Here is a 15,025-nt window from a genome sequence, read left to right as displayed (position 1 = left end):
CCCAGTTGGTAAGCCTGGTGGCACCCAGCAGAGGCAATGCAAATCTTCTCTGAAAAAAGCAATCCTAATTTAGGTCCTTAGGATTTCCACTTAAAATTTTAAAAGATAGTAATAAGGAAAATGACACATCATGAATGAGGACAGAAAAAGCAAATTTAGATCCCCAAGGTTTTAAGATACTGAAATGATCAAAAACAGGGTATAAAATAAGTAAATATGGAGACTTCGGCTTCTGGGAAGATAGAGTAAACATACTCTTCCCTATTCCTTTAGTTAAGTACAACTAAAATTCCTGAACATTATATATAACACAAACTGAAGACTGAAAGGTGGAGAGAAAGCAGACTAGCTAGGGATCTAGGGACCCGAGGCACGACATGGTGCTGAACTCCCCCGGGGTTTTCTCCTGCCTCCTGCATCTCAGACTTGTAGCTGAAGCCAGCAACCTGAAAGCACCCATGAGCACCGACCAAAAAAAACAGAAAACAAGAAAAGCCTGCTCTCTCTAACCAAAGGACTAGGAAAGGGACAATCTAGCAAGACAGAAAACTTCTAGAAAATAAATGCTCTACTCCAGCCAGTTGTGGACCTCCCACCTACACCCATGCCAGCAAAGGCCAAGAGGGAAGCCTAGGCTTTCACCCTCGCCAGGCTGTCACAAGGCACCCTAACCCTGTCCCTCACTGCCACCAGGGTAGTGTCAGAAAAGGCCAAGCAGGGAGCCACCCAGCAGTAACAAGCCCCCTCCCCACCCTCTGTAGTGAAAGTGGAGACCATGTGGGGAGCCTGGACTTAAACCCCCATCTGGCAGTGGCAAGGTGCCCCTCCCCCTCCCTTCTGGTTGGTGTCAGTGGAGGCCACATAGTGGGCAGTAATGAGGCATTCCTATTCCTCCTAGCCAAGGAGGTATCAGTGGGAGGCCTAGTGGGGAGTTGGAACTCCCACCTCCACTCAGCAGTAGGAAGGTGCACCCTCCCTTGGATGACAACAGAAGCTGAGTGGGAATCTGAACTTCTACCTTCATTTAGCAGTATTGAGGCACTGCCCCTTGCCTTCCTCTGCTGGCATGGTTTCAGAGTAAGCCAGCTAAAATAGATTTCAAAAAGATCCAGAGTCTCATAATATAATTTCCAGAATGTCTAGGTTTCAACTGAAAATCACTCATCATTCCAAGAAGCAGGAAGACCTCAAACTAAATGAAAAAAGACAATCAACAGATGCCAAAACAGACAGATTTTAAAGCAGCAGTCATAAAAATGCTTTAATGAGCAATGAGGATCATGCTTGAAACAAATGAAAACAGAAATTCTCAGCAAAGAAACAGAAGATACAAAGAAGAACCAAATGGAAATTTTAGAACTGAAAAATATAATAACTGAAATTAAAAACTCAGTGGTTGGGCTCAACAGCAGAATAGAGGGGACAGAGGAAAGAAACAGTGAACCGGAAGATAGAACGATGGAAATTACCTAGTCTGAACAGCAGAGAGAAAACAGACTGAAAAAAAAATTAACAGAGCCTCAGAGACTGTGAGACTATGACAGAAGATCTAACATCTGTGTCATGGAGTCTCAGAATGAGAGGAGAAAGGGCAGACTAAAAAAGTACCCAAAGAGATAATGGCTTAAATGTCCTGAATTTGCCAAAAGATATAAACCTGCAAATTCAAGAAGCTGAGTGAAGCCATGACAGTTTCATGTGGTTTAATCTAACAGATACCTAACTCCCAGGTTTGTGGGTGGGATTAGCAATAGGGTACATAAAATGCCCAGCACAATGCTTGGTATACAGCTGTTGCCTAATAAATAGTAGTTAACATTTTAAAAAAAAAGGAGCTGAATGAACCCCAAACATAAACCCAAAGAAATCCACACCAGACACATTATAGTCAAACTTCTGAAAACTAAAGTTTTCAAAAATTTCAAGAATTTCTCAAAAATTCTTGAGAGCAGTGAGTGAAAGATGACACCTTACCTACAGGAGGAAAACAATTCAAATGACACCAGATTTCTCATCAAAAACCATGGGGCCAGAAGGAAGTGGCATATTTTTCAAGTGCTGAAAGAAAAGAGCTGTCAACCCAGAATCCACTGAAAATAGTCTTTGAAAAAGAAGGGAAAAATCAAGACATTCTCAGATGAAGGAAAACTATGAAAATTTGTTGCCAGCAGACCTACTCTAAAAGAATGGCTGAAGGATATTCTCTAAACAAGAAGGAAATGAAAAAAGAAGGAACTTTGGAACATCAGAAAGGAAAAAAATAACATGGTAAGCAAAAACATGGGTAAAGACTGTAGATTTTCCTTCTCTTGAGTGTCTTAACATTGAAGCAAAAATTATAACACTGTCATTTGTGGTTCTAAATACATATAGATGTAATATTTAAAACAATTATAAAAAGAGGGAGAGTAAAGGGAAGTAAGTTTTCTACACTTCATTGAACTGGCAAAATGACACCAGCAGACTGAAAAATTATGCGTACATATAATGTAATACCTAGAGCGACAACTAAAACAGGTATACAAAGAAATACACTTAAAAACACTACATATAAATAAAAATGGAATTCTAAAATATGTTCAAGTAACCCACAGGAAGGCAGGAAAAAGAAAACAAACAACAAACAGAACAAACAGAAAACAATAAAATGGCAGACTTAAACCCTAACATATCAATAATTACATTCAATGTAAATGAGCTGAATACACCAATCAAAACACAGAAATTGGCAGAGTGGATTAAAAACATGACCCAACGTTATGCTTTCTACAAGAAACTCGATTCAACTATAATAACTATAACAATATAACAATATTGCTTATACCAATAAGCAGTTTGAAAGTACAAGGATGGAAAAAGATATATGATGCAAACATTAATCAAGGGAAAGAGTGAGTGGCTATATTAATATCAGATAAAGTAGATTTCAGAGCAAATAAAATTACCAGAGACAGAGAGACATTATGGTAGCCTTGACCAATTCATTTTTTGTAGCCAATATTACCCTGATCCCAAAACTAGATAAAGACAGTAGAAAAACCAAACAAAAAGAAACCTACAGACCAATATCCCTAATGAATATAGGTGCAAACATCCTTAATGAAATCCTAGCAAATAGAATTCAGCCATACGTTAAACAAGTATACACCATGACCAAGTGGGGTTTATTCCAGAGATGCAAGGCTGGTTCAACACTTGAAAATCAGTCAAAGTAATCCACTGTACTAACAAGCTAAAGAAGAAAAGTCATGTGATCATATCAATTGATGCAGAAAAGCATTTGGCACAATACAGCACCCATTCATGACAAAAAAAATTCTCAGAAAATAAGAACAGAGGGCAACTTCAACAACTTGATAAGAAGCATCTATAAAATACCTACAGCTAACATTATACTTAATAGTAACAGACTGAAAGCTTTCTCCCTAAAACTGGGAACAAGGCAAGAATAACTGCTCTTCTACTCTTATTCAACATAGTGCTGGAAGCTCTAGCCAGTGCAGTAAGGCGAGAAAAAGAAATGAAACGCATACAGATTGGAAAGGAATAAATGAAACACTCCCTCTTTGCAGAAGACATGATTGTCCCTGGGATTAATCTACAAAAAAGTATCCTTTAGAACCAATAAGTGAGTTCAGCAAGGTCACAGGATACAAGATAAACATACAAAAATCAATTGTATTTCTATTCACTAGAATACATGGACACCAAAATTAAAAATATAATACCACTTACAATTGCTTTTTTTAAACTGAAACTTTTTTTATTGAGATGAAATTCACATAACATAAAATTAGACATATTAAAGTAAACAATTCAGTGGCATTTAATACATTCACAAAGTTGTCCAACCACCACCTCTCTCTACTTCCAAAATATTTTCATCACCCCAAAAGGAAACCACATATCCATTAAGCAGTTACTCCCCATTCCTCCCTACCCCCATTCCCTGGCAACCACTAATCTGCTTTCTGTCTCTATGGATTTACCAATTCTGCATATTTCATATAAAAGAAATGATACAATATGTGACCTTTTGTGTCTAGCTTCTTTCATCTAGCATGTCTTTGAGGTTCATCAACATTGTAGCATATATTAGTACTTCATTCTTTTTTATGGCTGTATAGTATTCTATTGTATATGTATACCACAATTTGTTTATCCATCCATCCATTGATGGACATTTGGAGTGTCTTTACCTTTTGACTATTGTACATAATGCTGCTATGAACACATGTGCACATATATTTGTTTGAGTACCTCTTTTCAATTATTTTGGATTTATACCTAGGAGTGGAATTGCTCGATCATATTATAATTCTATGTTTAACTTTTTGAGAAACCACCAAACTGTTTCTCACATTGGCTGAACCATTTTACATTCCTACCAGCAGTGTATACAATTGCTTTTTTTTAAAAGGAAATATTAAGTATAAATCTTACAAAACATGTGTAAGACTTGTATGCTGAAAACTTCAAAACACTGATGAAAGAAATCAAAGATCTAAAATAAATGGAGAGGCATACCTTGTTCATGGATTGGAAGGCTCAACATAGTAAAGATGTCAATTCTCTCCAATATAGGTTTAACACGATTCCTATCAAAATCTAGGCAAAGTTATTTTTCTAAAATTTATGTGGAAAGTCAAAGGAACCAGAACAGGTAAAGCAATTTTGAAAAAGAATAAAATGGGAGGAATTGACCTACCCAATTTCAAGACTGTATGATAATGGCAAAAAGATAAACACACAGATCAATGAAACAGAACAGAGAATCCGGAAATAGACCTACACAAAAGTGTAAAGGTAATTTAATGGAGGAAAGATAGCCTTTTCAACAAATAGTACTGGAGCAGCAATTAGACATCCATAGGCAAAAAAAAAATTAACCCTACCTCAAGTCTCCTCTTATACAAAAATGAACTCAAAATGGATCATGGGTTTAAATGTCTGACATAAAACTGTAAAACTTTTAGGGGGAAAAAAGGAGAAAATCATTGAGATCTAGGGCTTGTCAAAAAGTTCTTAGACTTGATACCAAAAGCATGATTCGTACAAGGAAAAGTTGATAAACTGGACTTCATCAAATTAAAAATCTTTGCTCTGTGAAAGATCCTACTAAGAGAACTAAAAGGCACGATAGGAGTGGAAGAAAATATTTACAAACCACATATCTGACAAAGGGCTAGTATCTAGAATACATAAAGAATTCTCAAAAATCAACAGTAAAAGCAAACAATCCAATTAGAAAATGAACAAAAGACATGAAGAGACATTTCACCCAAGAGGAGATACAGATGCCAAATAGGCACATGAAAAGATGTTCAGCATCATTAGCAAATTAAAACCACAATGATATATCACTATCACTACAAACTGATCAGAATGGCTAACATAAAACATGGTGACAGGACCAAATACTGATGAGAATGCTATGCAACTGGATCACTCACACATTGCTGGTGGGAATGTAAGATGGTCCAGCCACTCTGGAAAACAGTTTGGCAATTTCTTAAGAAACTAAACATGCAACTACCATATGACCCAGCAGTTGCACTCCTGGGCATTTATTCCAAGGAAATGAAAACTTCTGTTCACATATAAACCTGTACATGAATGCCTATAGCAGCTTTATTCATAATAACCCAAACTGGAAATAATCCAAATGTCCTTCAATATGTGAAGGGTTAAACGAACTGTGGTTAATCCATACCATGGAATACTACACAGCAATAAAAAGGAAAGGACTACTGACACATGCAACGACTTGGATGAATCTCTAGAGAATTATGCTGAGTGAACAAAAACCAATCCCAAAACGTTACATACTGCATGTTTCCATTTACATAACATTCTTGAAATGACAAAGTATAGAAATGGGAAACAGATTAGTGTTTGCCAGGGGTTTAGGAGGGGGCGGTATGAGGGATCTTTGCAGCGATAGAAATGTTTTGTATCTTGACTTATCAATGCCAACATCATGGTTGTGATATTTCACCACAGTTCTGCAAGATATTACCATCAGGGGAGACTTGATTAAGTGTACAAGGATCTCTCTGCATTATTTCTTATAGCTGCATGTGAGTTTACAATGATCTCAAAATAAAGTTTAGTTAAAAACAAACAAAAAATAGCTATGTGTGAAATTTTTTTAATTTTATTGAGGTCATATTAGTTTATAACATTGCAAAATTTCAGTTGTACATTATTATTTGTCAGTCACCACATACATGTGCCCCTTTACCCCTTATGGTCACCCCCAACCCCCTTCCCCTCTGGTAACCACTACTCTGTTCTCTTTGTCCACGTATTTGTTTATCTTCCACATATGAGTGAAATCATATGGTATTTGTCTTTCTCTGTCTGGCTTATCTCGCTGAACATAATACCCTCAAGTTCCATCCAGATTGTTGCAAATGGGATGATTTTATCTTTTTTTATGGCTGAGTAGTATTATGAATTTTTTTTAATGACGAATCAGCAAAGAACAGGAGACTATTAAAAATGACCAAGAAAACGAGAAATAGAACCAAAAGACTTAGAAAGTAAATATGTTATTGTTGAAATTAAGAACTTAAATGGATGGTGCATTGGTTTCCTATTGCTGCTGTAACAACTTACCACAAACTTAGTGACTTAAAACAGCACAAATTTATGATTTTAGGGTTCTGGAGGTCAGAAGACTGAAATGGGTCTCACTGGACAAAAATGAGAGAGTCAGCAGGACTGTGTTCCTTCTGGAGGCTCTATGGGAGAATCCATTTCCTCGCCTTTTCCACTTTCTAGAAACCACCCCCATTCCTTAGCTCATAGCTCCATGCCTCCATCTTCAAAGCCAGCAACAACAGGCCAAGTCCTTCTCAGGCCTCCATCTTTTTGGTTCTTCTACTGCCTCCATCTTCCACATATAAGGACCCTCGTGATTACATTGGGCCCACACCAATAATCCACCATAATCTTTCCATCTCAAGGTTGGCTGATTAGCACCCTTAACTCCATCTGCTACCTTAATTCTCCTTTACCATATACACAGGGTCCAGGTGTAGGACAGGGGAGGGTACTATTCTGCCTACCACAGATGGTTTAAACAGAAGATTCAAATATCTACAAAATAATTGATGAATGGAGAGACAGAACTGAAGCAGTTACTCAGAACGCAGCCAGAGAAACGGGATATGGAAAAGATGAAACAGAGTTTAAAAGACATGGAAGATAAAATTCAGAATCCTATTAGAAAAGAAAAATTATCTAATTTTTCCACCAGTTTATATAGGAGTAAATTGGGGGAATCAGCATCCTTAGAATCTTCATTTTGGTGCTTACAAGTTTGCACACTGTATCCCATCAATTTTCTGTTTGCAAAGTTTCATTTTTGAGTTAGAAACATACTTTTCTTTTCTCGGAAGTCAGCTTTCATGGAAATTTAAATATTCATGAGCATATGTGGTCATACGATTGAATGCACTTTAGTGTGAAAAAGCGACAACTTTGTATAGCATCAATATGCCTTATGTAGGCCTTCCCTATTTAAAACAGTTAAAAAATATTTTATTGGGGAAATTTCTTAGCAGGTTAAAAACTTCTTTACAAGTCACTACAGCATAATGTATAGGATATAAAATGCACACTGCCAATAACAGATGTACCTATACTGCCAAGAACAGAAAGGAATTTTAAATTTTTAAATTTTTAAAAGTGTAAATCGAAGTATACGCTCTGTTGTAGAAAGTTTGATTACTTTGAGCTAGTTTTCATCGGGGAGCACGTGTCACCTTTTAACAAGAGTTTCACCATCATGCCCTGGCGTTGCCTCTGGTACAAGTGCTGGCTTGGCACTTTTAGGGGGACGAGCCTGGGCTCGCGGCGGCCGTGGCCGAGCTGGCGCCAGGAGTTCCCGAGTGTGTCACCCCTGGGGGAGCTCTCGGGCCGGCCTACTCGCCCCTGCGCAGGGTTTGGCCGCTGGTGCTCGGGCAGGGAGCGCCCCTTGGGGCCGCCCGAGGCCATTACTTGCGCGGCGTCTGCCGGCTTCCCACGCCCGGCCCGGGCGAGCGGCCGCCCCGCCGCCCCTGCCCCGTCCGCGCCCGCACGGCCTAGGCGTCTCCGCGCAGCGCGGCGAGGCTCGGGGCCGCGGCCGGAGGGGCGCGGCTGCCACTGCCGCCCGGCCAGTTCCCGTTCCGGCCGGCGAGGGGCCCGCTCCCGCCCTGCCCCTGGCGCAGCAGCGGGCACGGCGCGCGCCCGGGCCTCTCGCTCCCAGCTGCTGAGCGGTCTGCAAACGTGCCAGCCACGTAAGTCCCAGCGACGAGGGGTTCGCGCGGGGCAGGAGTTTCTGAGGTCCTGGGCGCCGCGATGGAGGAGGCGCAGGCAGGCGGGATCCCGCGTGCGGGCGGAATGAAAAGCTGCCCTGGAACGGCTCCAAGTGGAACAAGGCGGAGAAACCGGGGAGTTTGAGGAATGTAGCGAAAGTTCAGAGGGATGAACTTGAGCGTCAGCCGAATCGTGTATCCCGCGGTGGTCCAGGCAGGGCTTCGCAGTCCTGCCCGCCCCTCAGAATCACCCAGGGCTTTTTTAAAATCCAGATGCCCAGGCTGCATCCCAGACCAATTCCATCAGAATCGCTTGGGGTGGGACCCAGCCCTCTGTATTGTTTAAACTCCCCGGGTGATTCCAATGTGCAGCCAGGGTTGGGAACCAATGACCAAAGGGTGGCAGCCAAGAGAAGGTGGAAAGGCAGGTGGGGGGCCTTGATGGAGTCCAGCCCGTGGGATAAACGAATCCGGCTGTTTCCAGTGACCTGTGTGGCCCTGGGGACGGGGCAGTGGACTTCCCTCGGGCTTCCTGAGCCGCAAAGAAGGGGAATGAGACAATGCTTGGCAGGGTCGCCTGAGTAGCGTGTTCAAAAGAGCCTCAGATATTCACGTAGTGTTTGGCAGGTTGTGAAAAACGTACGAATGCCAGATTGCAGTGCCCTCTTGGTTCTGCTTTCTGGGAAATGCCTCTATTGTCGGCATTTGAAATTAAGTTGAGGGAACTAGCAAACTGATGGCCTTTACAACTTCTGGGTTTTCTCCTTTAAGGATGAAGCTGGATGTGCTTGCCACAGGGTCGGGTTTGTCCCTCCTTCTAAAAGCCCCCTATTTAAGATATACGGTGTCCAGGAACAGGAACTTCACCGTGGATATTAGAGAGGAGTGGATTTCGCAGGAGGGACCCTGTCCTCACCCCAGGGCAGATGCTGGGGGCGGGGAGCTGTAATCCCAGCAAGCAGGACCACTGAAGAGAGACAGACATATGCCCGCAGATAAGAAAGGTGGATTTAAAACAAACCGCAGCAGAGAAATAGAAGAGAGGACTTCCCAAAGGGTCTAAGAAGAATAGGTTTTATTTCTGTGGAGTGGAGAAATAAGTTCAAGCTTTGGAGCCCATCAAACTGGCCCAAATTCCGATTCTGTCACTTCTGTGATATGTGACCATGGGCAAGTTATATGACCTCTCTGAGCCCCTGTCTTCTTACCTGTAAAACGGGAATAAAAATAGTAACTCTGTCCTGGCGCTAATATAGTTAAATGAGATAATGTGTATCAACCTCGAGGCAGGGCAGGTGGCACATGGCAGGTGCTCTGTCAGTGGCAGTTGTTAGGCACAGTAGCGGTGATTTGTGTACAACAGTTGTTTATTTAGTACAGCCACAGTGAGGGAGAGTGCTTGTCCAGAAATTGTCTTCCTGAAACTCCATCTCCCTGCTCTTCTGTCCTGCTCAGAGGAGGGCTCTGTGGCTCCTTCCCCCGAGGGCCTCTGGGTACTTTGAGGTCTGGAATCTCAGGCCACCAGCTTCTCCGCCTAGATGGCTTATTAAGACAGTTTTACACCATGTGATAGGAATGAAATTTCTTGACAAAAGAAAGCGGTCCTTAATCTTGAGACTTCCTCCACCCACCGCCACATATATCAAAAAATGGTCTCCCAGGCCGGCCCCATGGCTTAGTGGTTAAGTGCGCGCGCTCCGCTGCTGGCCGCCTGGGGTTCCGATCCCGGGCGGGTAGCGACGCACCGCTTCTCCGGCCATGCTGAGGCTCCGTCCCACATACAGCAACTAGAAGGATGTGCAGCCAAGACATACAACTATCTACTGGGGCCTTGGGGGGGAAAAAAAACAATTTATTGAAAAAAAAAAATGGTCTCCCGAGAAAGCTGGGCTATCTCCAGGTCTCAGAATTGATGTGGGAACACACGTGGCTCTCCTGCTGGCAGCATCCTCAGGCCACATCCTGGCTGTTCCTGTTTTGCTCGGACTGTTGGCCTAGGGAGAATGAATCCTTCTTTGATGACCAAAAAGAGTCAGGAATTTGGGGAACAGGGGATCCACATCTTACGATTATTGATGCTGGTGTCCCAGCTCAACCTTTCACCCTGGTACCTGCTGTGCATGTCATTGACGATCATTTTGATGGTAACAGCAGCACTGTTAGATTAAACATTAGAAATATGAACAGCAACATAATGTAGGTATAAAGGTCAAGTGCTTTTACAGGGTATGTGCAATCTCTGATTTTTGCCTAAATGAGAGTATCAAAGTCTTGTCTCTTTTTATCCAAAGAAAAGGGTTCACTATTTCTTCAAAACCTAAGACATAAATCTACGATTTGAGGTTTAAGTTACCAGTTTCTTGTACGATTCTTCCTTTTTGGGGAGTTTAGGCAAGATGAAATTAGAAAAGCTAAAATTTGTACTTGTGCTGAATTTTTGTCATGCAGAAGCTGTAGGTATTTTGCAAGTTTCTGGAAGTCCTGTTTTCTTTTATCTTCTGGGCAAAGTCAGTTGCATCTCACACAGAAGCCTCCTTTCATCCATCCTCAAGGTCTGAACTTGTTTTGAGGAAAACTCTTTCGTGCATCAAATGATCATTGAGGGCAAATGTTTTTTCCAAACTTGACTCTTGTAGTAAGAAGTGAGTAATCACTGCCATTTCAGTTAATTGATGGTTTTTACCCAGTGCTAGAAAGTGTGACAAAGCAAGACTTCCTGGATGGAATTTTTACTCTTGTGTTTTATCTAGAACTGCCACAGACCAAACTGTGGGCAGAGATTATGATGCAGAGTTGGCCAAGGCAAGCTCGCCATCACCCCTCCCTTTTGCCATCCTCCCAGCCTCTGGAGCCAATGACCCAGCTAGGCTGGAGATGCTGTCACTCTGAGGGGATCTTGGCCTCTGATGGAGAGGAGTCCTCTAAAAAGGAATGCGCTTCTCTGGAGCCAGCAAGGAAATTTTGTGTAACATGTCATTAAAATCAATAGGGTACTGTCTAGTACACTGCCACTTTGAAATTTGTTTTGCTGAGTAGTCATTTTCCTCTAAATTATAGAAAACTATAGTTTGAAAGACTAATAAATAGTTCAACCTGAGGGCTCAGGTAATTGCAAAGTGAGCACCAGATTAGCACCAGGTTTTGGTAGGTTAATATTTTAATAAAACATGAAAAGTCACCACATCACTGTTATATCTCTGTTCAGGATGTTGATATCCCTTGCCCTTCTATGTGTCATCACTACCATACCAGGTTAGGGGCAGAAAAGAGTTGGGAGGATGTAGTGACTTGTGTTGGAGAGGGGGAAATTCCCCCCTCTACCCATCTTGTGTTCTTATGGCTGTACTGATAATAAAATTGACGCAAGACCAGATTAACAGGAGAAAAACCAATTTATTATGTCTGCACGGGAGATCAGAAAAAAATGATGCTCAGAGATTGAACAAAGCAGGAAGTTTATATATATTTTTACTCACAAAAAACAATAAATTTGTGCATAATTGACAGGACAAAGAAACTTAGGTTTGGGGTATGTAATTATTGAGGAATTTAAGCAGAGTTTAGGCTTGAGGTGATAAATTAGTAAAAGTAACAAGGTTTGTTTCTATAGACTTCTCCACCCTGAATTCTGTAGTTCTGGTGATAAGGATGTCTGTCTCCTGGCATGGGGAGGGTACCTTTCACATAGGACATTTATTTCCTGTTTTTGGGGGGAACAGAGAGAGGAGTATCAAAACTTTACCAAGTCAAAACAAGTAAACTTAATTCAAAATAACCAATATGCCATTGTGGGGTATTTTGGGGCAACCTGCCCTGGGCCCCTACACTTGGTAGATCTTTTCAGAGCCACATGTAACTGGGTAGGACAGTCACATATTGCTAAGGAAAATCTTTATATGGTAGAAGACCTGTGAGCAGATGATGATTTCCTTGAGAAAATATTTGTGTTGTTCTGACAAATATTTCCCAAAAGATAAAAGTCTAATGACTAAGAACTCCCCATGCTTTTTTTTAAACACATTCCCCAATTGCTGTCTAGGACCCCAAACCAAACCTTCTAGAAGAAACTGGATGGAAAGCTAGGCTTTCCTATCCTAACTCCTTATTCAGGACAACAGGTGGGCCCCCCAGCATGGAGAGGGCCATTCCTGGACTCCATTCAACAAGGCCATTGCTTTACATTTAGTATGAATTCAGGCACACTGATGATATCAAGTGAAAATACAAGATCTGTAACAAATACCAAAAAGGCAGGACTTTAATGGAAGAAACCATAGGTTTTGGTGTCAGAACTGGGCTTAAGCCCTTGCTTTATTCCTTAACTAACTGTGTGACCTTGGCCAAGATATTTAACCTTTTCAACCCTGTGTCGTCCTTTGTAACACAGTTATAATAATTCTTTCTTTATGGAGTGGTTTTGAGTATTTGATGAGATAATTGGTGTAAAGTACTTAGCACACCACCTGGCTTTCAGTAAACGGTAATTGCTATAAGGATAAGGATTATGATGATTACTTGAGTTCAAGCACTAGTCTTGCCATCTCCTAGCTGTGTGGCTTTGTGTAAGGTACTTAACCCTTACGAGCCTCCATTTTTATATCTGTAAAGTGGGGATGTAACTCTACCTATCTGGAAGGGTTGGTTTGAGGCTTGATGAAATGAAATAATGCGTCTGATCTGGTAGACTCTAAATGATAATAGCAAACACGTAGATTTACTATGTGCAACACTGGTCCAAGGGCTTTAGGTTTTGGGGGTGTTTTGGGCTCATTTAATCTTCCCAACAACTCTATGAAGTGGTTATCATTTCCCCCATTTTACAGATGAGACACCTGATGTTCAATGGATTAAATAACTAGCCCAAAGTCAATGAATAGTTAAGTGCTGCACCCAGGATTTGAAGCAGTGTCCTCATTCCTACCCACTGAACCAGTGCTCAGTGAGTACCCCTCCCTCTCTGCTCACCCCGCCTCCCCACACCTGCATTCTGTAAGTGACTTGCAGATGTGCTTATCTTCTTTCTAGAGCTGTATTTCTGGACACAGGGCCCCAGATTCCAAAGAACTACCTGCTTGTGAAGTGAAAGTGGGTCACCCCCCCACCTCAGATTTGCAACTTTTAAACCTCAACCATTGTTTATACTAGTTGATCTAATATCCACTGGATGAAGTGGGGGCACCCTGATACTGGTATTGACTAGCGTTATTAGAGTAGATTATGATGTTTGTTTTGAGATAAATGTCATCTCAGTGCACTTTTTTAGCCTGGGTGTGATAAAACATACCTTCATCCAGACAGGTGTGTAGCATATTTGGGAAGACAGAAACTAGGCCTGGAAGTTCCCAGGATGGGGCTCAGGTGGACATGACAGTATTTATCAATATCTCATCGAAAGTGCAGTGGCCTGTGCCAAGCACATTACCTTTTAGTAAATTCCTTACTCGTCTTCTCTCTTCTTTACACCCCAGCAGCTTTCGCCTCTTGGGGAGCTCTGGTAATCTTCCAAGAGGCCTGGGCCAGTGGAACTCAGGCCCAGGTAAGCAAATTCTCCGTTGAGTGAGTTGTGGATGCTTTAGCATTTCTTTTTTTTTTTTTTTTTCTTTTTTGTTTATTGCAGTAACATTGGTTTATAACATTGTAAAAATTTCAGGTGTACATCATTGTACTTCTATTTCTGCATAGATTACATCATGTTCACCACCAAAATACTAATTACAACCCATCACCACACACATGTACCCAATTATCCCTTTCACCCTCCTCCCTCCCCCCTTCCCCTCTGGTAACCACCAATCCAATCTCTGTCCCTATGTGTTTGTTTATTGTTGTTATTATCTACTACTTAAGCTTTAGCATTTCTGATAATGAGATGGCAATTGTTTTTCTGGCTTTCCCATGGGTACAAAGTGCTTTGCTGGCTCTAAAGCCTGGTGTTGAAGGCTATTAGAAAGCTATTTGTAGCTCCAGGTTCCTCCTGGCTCATTGGGGCTTCAATTCTTCAACACATTAATTCAACAAATACTATCAGAAAACCTTGCTGGTGCCAGGAGTCTACCAAGTATTTGGGATATGGCAATGAATGAAACAGACCCAGCGCCTGGCTAAATGGAATTTGCAGGCTATTCGAGGAGGAAGGGGGGTAAACACACAAATAGTTACACATTGGGGTAAGTGCGTAAGTGAAAACAGCAGTATGTTATGAGACAGGGTATCCGAGCTGTACTAGGATTAGGGGAGTCTGGGATATGCCCCTCTAAGAATGAGTCTTTTCAAGTAGGACTTGGGAATGAAGAGGAATTAGAGTATGCCAGATGCAGGGAACAGCGTGTTTGAAGGCTCAGAGGTGGGAAAGAACTGGGTGTGTTGAGAAGGGTGCAGAGAGAGCTAAAGAATGAACCAAGCTCAGGTCAAGCAGTCTCCTGGGCTGGGAAGGATTTGGAATTTTATTCTAAAAGGCAGTGGGAGGCCTTGAGGCGTCCCCCCTCCACCACCACCTTTTTTCTATGTTAGTAATTTACAAGAAAAAGATAATTAACGACCCCTATTTATTAAGCTTTATAAATCTTGTCTTAAGGTGTGAGACAGTTCTGGAGAGGGAAATTATGGTTTTCAGTTTCTAGATGAAGGAGCTGAAGGTCAGAACAAAGCAAAAGATGACAGACCCAGGATTTGGAGCCCACAGCACACGCTCCGTGATTTTCTGGGGTAGATGTGTGTTAATG

At 41.7% G+C, this 15,025-nt stretch overlaps 1 protein-coding gene across 2 annotated transcripts in view; it reads left to right on the top strand.

Annotated features, from left to right (window-relative positions):
- Positions 1–8,055: 8,055 nt before the first annotated feature.
- NOD1 (nucleotide binding oligomerization domain containing 1) overlaps positions 8,056–15,025 on the top strand; it is a 57,642-nt gene continuing 50,672 nt past the window's right edge. For both annotated transcript variants that reach the window (XM_087429179.1, XM_087429186.1), the window contains exon 1: positions 8,056–8,285. The gene's annotated coding sequence lies outside the window, so the exon portion shown is untranslated. The remainder of the gene's footprint in view (positions 8,286–15,025) is intronic.

The sequence above is a fragment of the Ceratotherium simum genome, chromosome 1, assembly GCF_057802395.1.
Source record: "Ceratotherium simum simum isolate JZ-2026a chromosome 1, ASM5780239v1, whole genome shotgun sequence".
Classification (NCBI taxonomy): domain Eukaryota; kingdom Metazoa; phylum Chordata; class Mammalia; order Perissodactyla; family Rhinocerotidae; genus Ceratotherium; species Ceratotherium simum.
The sequence above is the reverse complement of the archived record's forward strand: the minus strand, read 5'-3'. Positions and strand labels throughout refer to the sequence as shown.